The sequence below is a fragment of the Chlorocebus sabaeus genome, chromosome 7, assembly GCF_047675955.1.
Source record: "Chlorocebus sabaeus isolate Y175 chromosome 7, mChlSab1.0.hap1, whole genome shotgun sequence".
Taxonomy (NCBI): domain Eukaryota; kingdom Metazoa; phylum Chordata; class Mammalia; order Primates; family Cercopithecidae; genus Chlorocebus; species Chlorocebus sabaeus.
Window position 1 is genome coordinate 69,368,702 of NC_132910.1, and position 10,140 is coordinate 69,378,841.

Here is a 10,140-nt window from a genome sequence, read left to right on the forward strand (position 1 = left end):
TAGTGGTAAGTTTGATTATCGAATTATTTGTTCCGCTCATCATGGTCATATATGCTTACATATAGTCTATGGAGAATTTAGTAAACACTGTGGTGTATTCCTTTAAGAAACCTTAATCCTTTCATCCAAAATTTGATTTTATACAAATAGACAGTTATTCAAATGCACTTATGTTGATGAAGACCAGGATTTAAATTCGTTGATATACTTTTAGTTACAAAAGATCTATGGTTCTTTAGATCGTTAGGATAACAGTGACAACACCTAGAAACAGTATTATCATGAGATAACACATATTCAGTGTGTGTGATCTCCAAGCTCAAATACTTTGACGCATATGTCAGTTCGAGTTCTCCAAGAAGCAGATGCCAAGATAGGATTCTATGTTGAAAAGATTTCTCATCTTCATAGTTGTGACTAGTTAATTTTTAGCTCTCTGCTAGGAAATGTCAGGTGCAATTGATATCAGCGATGAAGAGGCAAATCGGTCATTGACATTTTTAGGAAGAAAACTGCCATTTCCACACCCTATGATTGGTTAGGCTTTTCCAGTCATGAACTTAACAATAACTACAACAAAATTGTAGAGGAAAAGAAAACAAAAAGCAACATCCTTTTTAATCTATTTTGTAATGCGCTTTAATTTATCTGCTCAAGAAGAGAGATGGGACTTATGGTGCTGATTCTGAACAGGTGAGATACAAAAAGGGGTGTGAGCATTTGGATTTAGATAGGCTTGGGTTTGAATGCCAGCTCAACTGCCTTTGAATTATGTGACTGGAAAACTTCCTTTTTATTTTTCTTCACCAGAAGATGAGCATAAAATATTATCATATGGATCTGTCAAGAGGATAAAAATTAATTTATGTAAAATGGCCCTGGCACAGAATCCATGCTCAATAAACATCCTTACTGCTAAAGGATTATTAATCTTTTCAGAAAATAATCTCAATATTTTGGGAAATTATGAACAGGAAGATCCTTTAGAGACATTAAATCTTGGAAATTTCTCTCCAAAACACAAAAGGGGTAATCTGTATTATTAAACTGTACTAATTTTGTTCAGTATGAGCATTTTTATCTTAAAAGCAAAAACAACAAGTTTAAGGGTAAACTGGCATTCCTAAAATTCAGACTTGTGCTTTGCAAACAAGATGGTGAAAATGTGACCATCCTTTCCATTTTCTACTTAAAAAAAAAAAAAAAAAAAAAAAAAACGAAAAAAGAAAGGAAAACCATGTAGAGCAAGTTATGTGCAAAATAGCAGTAAGGCCGTTGGGCAGTAGTAACACTATCTTCCTGCAAATACTTGTTCCCACGCCAGTGTTTAGCCTCACATGGGGTCAGCTCTAAATGGAAAGCAATTCTGATGCTGCAACAGAATTCTTGAAAAATGAGTCTCAACTTGGAAATTATATTTGAAATGAGAAGGTAAATGTCATACTTTCAGTGTACACCTATTATTTTTATCTAATCCTGGGCAATGATACAACCAGAGATACCTGAATGCCAGAAGAATAGATAAGAATTTTATCTTTAAAAAAAAAAATGAGAGAGAATGATTACCTCCACTTGTTGGATTCAAAAGAAAAATTTAAGTTTATTACTCATCTTCATGCTGTATTATTCAACCTGATAATAGTAAAGTAGCATAAATCCCAAATACAAAACAACTAACTTATGCTTCTCAGCACACAGATCACATAATTCTGTGCTTGTACACCAGTGTAAAAACGTGTTCTGGGAAGATCAAATTTCCCAGCTAGTTGTCTAAAGGACATTAACCCTCCATTATTTATTAGGTCGATTATAAAAGAAAGTTCTGCATGGTCCCAAAAGAGAAAAAAAAAATTGTCATGGTTCCCAGGAAGAAAAAATAAAAAGCAAGGATTATCCTTGAAAGCAAAGAAGAGAATAGATTTTTTGTCTTTTTTTTTTTTTTTAAACCCAGTTGTCAGAAGAGTTGCCATGGGCACCATTAGGGGCCTAGGTTTAAATGTCAGATTTCTCTTCAACTACTCTCCTTTAAACATTCTTTTTTGTTGTTCTTGTCCTGATTTCTCCTCCAGATTTTTTTTTAATTCAACTAAATATCCTATTTGGCTCTACTATTCTTGAAGTATCCCTTTTTTCCTAAAAGTCCCCCAGACTTTTCCATTTAAGTAAACTATTACATTTTATGTTCTCTTATTGTTTCATTGCATCTCTATTCATATGGTATAACAGAAGTGAAAGCATTTAAATCATTCAGAGGACCCCATATACCATAGAGTAGTATTAGTCATTTTAAATAAAACAGAATTTAGCCAAGTCACGTCACTTTGTCGTTATGCGGAACACTGATGTATGGCATATAGTGTATTACATTATTTACTTGATAGAGGGTTTACATGTATGTGTGCGAAGGGATAATAAGAAAGTGCTCATGAGGAAGCAAATGAAAAAGATAAAACTCTGAGTCTTAGGAACAAACTCTGATATGTGCGAACCACAGTAAGTATTTGAATTGATATGCCTTATAAAACAAGTTTGAAAGAGTTTAAATCCAAGTGTAAGAAAACACTGGGAGAAAGTTAAGTTGCCTAATCTGGAAGGGGTAAAATGGCTTGACTCCTTTCTATGTTTCAGAAAAGGTGAGTTGGCAAGTTGATTTTGTTCCTAGGCTTTCATTGTCAAGAAAGCAAAACCAAACTCAATTGTCTGTCCTAGGCTTCTCCTCCTCCCTTCTCCTCTTCCTGGCTGCCTGCCCTCCTCCCATTTGAAAAGTTGGACATTTATGTTTGGAATACTTTTTGCTAGTGTTAACATGCAAATGAACATTACTGAATGTGGAAGCAGCTTCATGAATAGGAAAGGCAGGCTTGTGGGGGGATTTATATCTCTGTTGAAGCAATTGTGTCAGGGTCTCTGGTGAGCCCCCAGCATGTGTGCCATCATTTGCATAAATGAAGGCCAGCTTCCCATTGGAGGGAAAAGGAGAATGCTACATTTCTTTCAACTGAATGCTTGTGGGCTAATCACTACAGAAAAATGCATGTATTATGTGAGTAGATTTGAATAACCCTTCAGAAGAGGGGTGGTAGTAGAATGACTGAATAATCCATTTAACTTCACTCCAGACCAGCAATATGCCCCTTTACTTCCCACTTAAAAAGCTGAATGTCTTCAAATTAAAAGACTTTTAGGTTTAATTGCTAGAGTACAATTTAGTCTAGTAACGTAAGATCAAATAGTTCCACAACTTTCAGGGAAATGTTACACATTTGAGTAACTCTAGAGGAAAAGTAACAATGTACTTTTAAAATCCCACAGAACAGTGGTAAAAACACTATTGTCTTAATAGTAATAAAGTATTATTGCACTGTATATCAGAAAATAGTCTTTGCAATGCAAATAACATCAATGATATCTTAATTTATCCAAGCAGGAATAAATGTGGGAGCAACCCAAAAGAGAGAAAAGAATTCAAGAAAAAGAGGCCATTTTGAATTTCCGTTCCTGCTAAAAGGTTGGCCTGGCAGAATGCTTCTGTTTTTGATATCTGATTTTTTATTTTGCTTCAATAGGAGACAAGCTTCCCCTTAGATAAAAATGACTCAAATCTCAGTAAGCATATACCAAAGGTTATGCTATGAGTTCTATGTTGTAAGTAAAAGAGAAAAAGGGAGAAATAAGGCAAATGTAAATGCATGAAAGTAAGAAAATACTGAAATAAATACAAAATTGTTCTGCATAGATTACGAAAGCTGCCGGACTTCTGAGAAGAAGGGTGGCTACAAAAGGCTAAGTGGTTAAGTGGTCCAGAAAGACTTTAGGAAACAGTAGGATAAGGTGTGGATCCTAAAGGTGTGCTGTCCATGCAGTAGCTGCTAGCCACACTGGGCTGCTTACATTTAAATTTAAATTTAAATTTAATTAAAATAAAATAACATTTAAACATAACTTCTTCACTTGCCACATTTCAAATACTTGATAGTTACATATGACTATGCAGATATAGAATATTTACATCATTACATAAAGTCCTAAAGGATGAATGTAATTTGACATAGTAAAAACGTCAAGTTTGTGAGTTCCAGCAAGGAGATCATGAGTGAACACAGAACAGAAAAGAAAATGATACGACATTAAATTCTAAGGAAAAGACTAGATTGACAGAACTAGAAATGTTTATATTGGAAAATAGGGGGAAAAAATATAAGGAAGACCTAATCTAAAGACCTTTGAAACTTGGGTAGATGTAGTGAACAAGGAAACAACATGACAAAAGCTGTACTTAGAATGATTATTCTGACAGAGTGATTAGATCAGGGAAGGAAGAGTCTGAATATGAGATTTCTGCTAAAGCTGCCACAATAATCCCCCTGTGGCCATGATGACAGCCTGTACCAGGGGAGTGAGAGTGGGATGGGAGACCAAAAAATGGATACTAAAAAAGAAAAAAATCCTAAGGAATATCATTTTTAGAAATTAGGAGTGACAAAAATAAAAAACCAAAGAGAGAATAAATAATCACTTCAAGTTTGCTAACGTGAGTTTCTAGGCGAATTTCAGTTCTCCTAAACAAAAATAGAAATATGATAGTGGTTCTCAGTTGTTCACTCATTCTGTGTATCCCCCACATTTCACTTTCACACTCTCCAAGATGATGACTTGACACCTCCTCCTCTTGCCTCTTCATTCCTCTGCCTCTCTGCCTCCTCCACCATCAACTGATAATCTTGTCTCACGCTTTCTTGAGAAAATAAAAGCCGTCATGTAGGAACTCCATCTTCCCACACGCAGCCAGCTACTCTCTTCCCCAGCCAGCCTTTCTCCCTTTCTCCTAACTCAGTGAATAATGAAAGCCTTGTCCTATTCCATGCCAGCCCCTGCCCCTGTGCTATGGAGCACCCTTCTTAGATTTTGAAGGTCTTACACCCAAATGACCTCTACTGTCTGGTCAATCATTAATTTCTTTCTGTAGCTTCTTTTCCACCACACACAACCAATGTACTGGGTTGTGAAACTTAATCATTCTTTCCACCTCCATTGTCCATCAGTCAAATGTTGGATGAGATTGAACCCTACCTACACCTTCAGAGTGTAAGCAATTAAGGGCACATTATTTGCCTATATACGGCTATTGTTTGAGGGTGTGACAAGGACCAAAACCTCAGCCATTTTAGTTCATGAAATTCCTCTGGAAATTATGTTCAATATATGTGGCTCCGATCAGAGTAAATGTTGGGACTTTTGTTTTCCTCTCACTGTGAAATGTATGCTCTGAAGATTTAAAAGATCAGATACTATTGTTTTGTTATTATGATAAAAGTTGAAACTGAGTGCAAAAAAAAATATCAAAAACTGCAGAACTTAGAGCTGAAGAAAAATATAGTTGGAGCCCCCAATTCTGGACTTTTTCAGATACATGAACCATTCAATGTTCTTTATTGCTTAAGCCAACTTCAATTGTATGTTATAGCCAACAGTAAAATAACTGACACATTAAGTATCTTCACCCAAAGAATGTCCTCCTTTAGACCCTTGCTCCTGTCTAGCTACTCTAACCTTTCTCTGTTCCCTGTCACAACAAAACTACTTAAAAGGTTTAATTTGTCTAGTTTTTCTTGGACTTCTTATTCCTCCTTAACATCATCCTCTTGGGCTTCTCTTTCCAGTCTTCTATTGGACTATAGTTACCATCAACACCAGTTTCCTTCATGTTATACAACCAAAGATCACATATTTTATTTATTTCACTTGGTCTCTCAACAGCATTTAACAGTCAACAGTTTGAAAACACTATTTTATCTTGTCTTCAGTGGAGTTATACTCTTGTCTTTCCTCAAGTTCACATTATCAGAGTTCAGGTGCAAGAAATAGGAATCACTGTAGCACCTGAAAGATAAGGAGATGTAACACAAGGAATTATGTGCTGTCCGAATGATTAAAGAAGCTGGAGGAGTAGGCTCCCCATGAGTCCTGAGATTACTCCCAGAATATTTTAGATCTGCAAAAATCAGAATCTTGGATCATTAGAAAGTCATCCTGAATCCTTGTCTCTAGGAATACATGTGTTATCTGTAATCCAAAGATATCACCATCATTTACTTGGTTTCTAGAGCCAAAATTCCAGGAATCAATCTTGAGTTGTCTCTTTCCTTCATTCTCTCTAAATAATCAATTAACAAAGCAGTCAAATCCAACTCTAAAATAAATTTTGTGTCTACCACTGTCTGTTATTTGCATTACCACCTTCCTAGTACAAGTCTCCATAATTTGATCACATAGACTATAGACAGAGTCTCTAAACTTGTCTATCTGCATCAGCTGTTTCCTGCATTCTGCACATGGCATCCGGAATAATCATTTTGCAATCAAATTTAGATCATACAATTTTCTTGCTCAAAATTTGACGGTGGTTCTTAGTGGCACCTGGAATAGAATTCCAGGTTCTCATATACACTGAGAACTGGCCTCTGCTCACCTGCCCAACCTTCTCATAACTTTCTCCTCTTCCGCATTCCTCCACCCACACCAATCACTTCCTGCTTTTGGAATATACAAACTTGATCCCACATTAGGGCATTTGCACTCACCTTTCCTTCTTCTCACAAGATTCTTCTCTCAGACATTCACAGGACTGACTCGTTCTAATCATTTAGGTTTCAACAACTTCATAGAATGGTTTTCTCAGATTTCCAAATCTAACATAGCTTCTCCCACTCACTCTATCCCATTACCCTGTTTATTGTCTTCATAGCATACCAATCATTTAAAATTCTCTGGCCCATTTTCTATTAAGTTCCAAGAAAGTCATGATTTGTCTGTCATGCTTCTCACCTAGACTAGTACCTCATCTCTTCACCTAGTTGCTCCTTAGTCTTGAGATCTAGCAGGAACTACATAAATGTCTGTTGCATGACTAATTGTATTCTTAGTGAATAGCCACAAACCAACTGCTTAAAATCTCACATGTACATTTATTGATAGACAGCATAGAATAGTGAACAACAACAAAAAAAATATCATTTCTCTATAGGGATGGGATCCCTTTCTTGGATAGGCATGGAGGATAGCCACAATACAGAAAATTAAATTAGGCCTAGGAAAAGCTACCACTCAGCACTAAGATCAGGGAAGAAGTGAGGCAGTATCCTCCTTCTACATTTGCACAAAATGTTAGCAAACATTATACTGACTTCCAAATTTCACTGAAGATTGTAATTGTCTCACTTATAAGCCAACTCAATGACATATTGTAGGCCTACATAAAATAAACCCAGAGTTGATCTAGTCTCTAGTATCTAGTTTAATTCAGCCTTTCTAGTATCTTGGAAACAGTCATGAATTGGGCTGTGAAATTAACACTTAAATTCTTAATTTCTGAAAGGTCCCCTCTCTATACACTATATAAAGGGATAAAAATTATTCTAAGTAATTCTTTAAAAAAGTAATGTAAATTTGAAATGATATGTTTAGAAGAACAGGAAACCAAATGACTTTGCAAAGAGTTCTATATGTGGGATGTGTTAGAAAGAAAGAAGGTGATGTCTGTTTTTCTAAAATACCACCTTATTTGATAAGGAAGGACTGATTCCTAGTCTGAATTGATGACGTTTTAGAAAGTCCCCAAGTTTAAAAACTGGGTGGCAAGAAGAGGAATACTTCCAGGAACTTCACCATATTTGGAGAACATAAATATCTACTGCTGTGAGGAAACTTGAACTCTCCTGAATAATCGACCTTCAATCTTGGATTGATTATGCATCAGAGAAAATCCTGACTTAGGGTTAGCTGGCAGAAAACAGAATGCTTTCATGGGGAGGGTCCAACAGAATAATCCTTTTATTACCTAATTACATGTGTGCGCTTTGGTATTGTTCTACACAAATCCATGGTGTTAACGCACTTTGTTTTAATCACTAATATAATTGTTACCTATGTCATTTTATTTATAACATGACTATTATGATCATTAAAATCACTACTGCAAATTATTGTCTTCACTTTTCTCCAAACTAAATATAACTGATCATTCTTTTTTAAATTTTTAACTATCAATTTCCTTACTCTACAAGGAGGTTGGTGCTCTTAAACAGTTAAACTTTTCCCTCTTTTTCTCACCTTTACATATCTCCGTAGCTTAGTCTTTATCTCATTTGCTCTTGATTTCCATGCCATGCTTTTTCTGATTCAAAGTTTATTTTCTAAGGCTAAGCCCTACTTTTCCTAGTTTCTAAGTACTATATCTTCCCATATTTTCTTGAACCTCTTCCTTCTCTGAAATGCCCTATTTTTTAACCATATGTTTACAAATGGTCCAGGGATGACTGAAGGAAACTTTCAACCAAACTGATCTGTAAGGGCAACAAAGCACAGTCTGAATAGTCAGAAATCTGTAGAAGTTAGCTCAGGTTTCTGTATGCAACTCCTCAGATGATTGGCAAAATGTAAAGTGGCAACCTTCCACAAAGTAGACAGCACCCTCGAGTGAATATAAAAACACTTCTCATCATTGCCAATCTTTTTCTACAATTTAAGTATCACTTTTTTCATGTTTAAGCACAAATTTCTCAACACAACCACAGATCTCAACACTTTTTCTCTTACCAGTGAGCTAACAGCCCTCACATTATCACTTTTAGATACTCCAGGCTTCAAGATTTTTTCAATACCATTAAACAGAAAAGGTTTTTATACCCATAATAACTATTCTAGTTTATTATTAACCCTCTAATATATAATTTTTAATCCCTCACTTTACTAAAATTGCATACGTGCACCAATGAATTAAAAGTCAACAAATACCAAGACCTTTTGTCAGGCTTTAACTCGATTGACTCTCTGTAGCCACTGACATTGTTGCTGTTTTTATAAACTCTCCTGTATGAGTTTAATGATTCTACCTTCTTCCTCTACTTCTTCTCCTTCTCCTTCTACTTCTTCTTACAGTTTCTTACTCTGTTGTCCAGGCTACAGTGCAGTGGTGTGATCATAGCTCACTGTAGCCTTGAACTCCTGGGCTCAAGGGATTCTCAACCTTGGCTTCATTACCTCTGTACCTTTTTCACCCTTATATAAAAGTGGAAATGTCCCAAGAAAACATCCTTCAAACATTCGTGCTTACTGATTACACATTTCCAAGTCAAATGTGTTCCAGGGTTTCTTAAATCACATAAGTTTCTGAAATGACCTCTAAGCTCTAGATCTGATTTGGTATTGTTCTACACAAATCCATGGTGTCAATGGATTACTGTATTTAGAAGAACAGGAAACCAAATGAATTTGCAAAGAGTTCTGTATGTGAAATGTGTTAGAAAGAAAGAAGGTGATGTCCGTTTTTGTGTTTTCTGTACCCGTTGACTCTCTTCCCCATCACCTCAAATCTAAGTGCTCTCTTTTACTCAGGTGTGTGATGCTCTTTAAAAGCAAAGCCTTAGTAAGAAGATGATAATCACCTCTAAGTACCGAAGAATGGGTACATAGAGAAAAAAACTAGATGTCTCATGAAGTATCACAGAAAAGAGCCAGCACCAATAGGTTAGAAGGCTCAGAAAGGTAGATTTTTGAATTATTATATATAAAAATTTCTAAAACTTTTTTAGACTAATTTTTAGTTCAATCTAAAAATAAAATATTTTATATGAATTTTCAGAGTGTTCTGTGCGTATTAGCTACTTAAGTGTGTGTTGCTGTCAGAAAAATAATAAAATTCATGACTTCTTACATTGATAATTTGTTTCTAATAAAATGGGAATTACATGGTGCCAACAAGATTGATTAAATGATAGTACTTTTGCCTATATGTCATATATCAGACAAAATTATGCTTCAGATGAATTCATATTGGCATTCTCTTCCTTTGCCTTGAGGAAGCAACAATTTCTTAAACAGCACACTAAACAGCACTCATCATAAAGAAAAGAATGATAAATTGAACATCATTGAAACTGCAAACTTTTTAAAGAGAAATTCTGCTCATCAAAAACCCCATTAAGGGAATACAAAGATAAGTACATACTAAAAGAAGAAATTTGCAATACATAAATCTGACAAAGGACTCATATCCCAAATACACAGGTCAAAATTAAAAGGTTGATGTTTCTCTAAGACCTACCTGAGACCTTAAGGCCCTAAGAATATCCACAGGACATT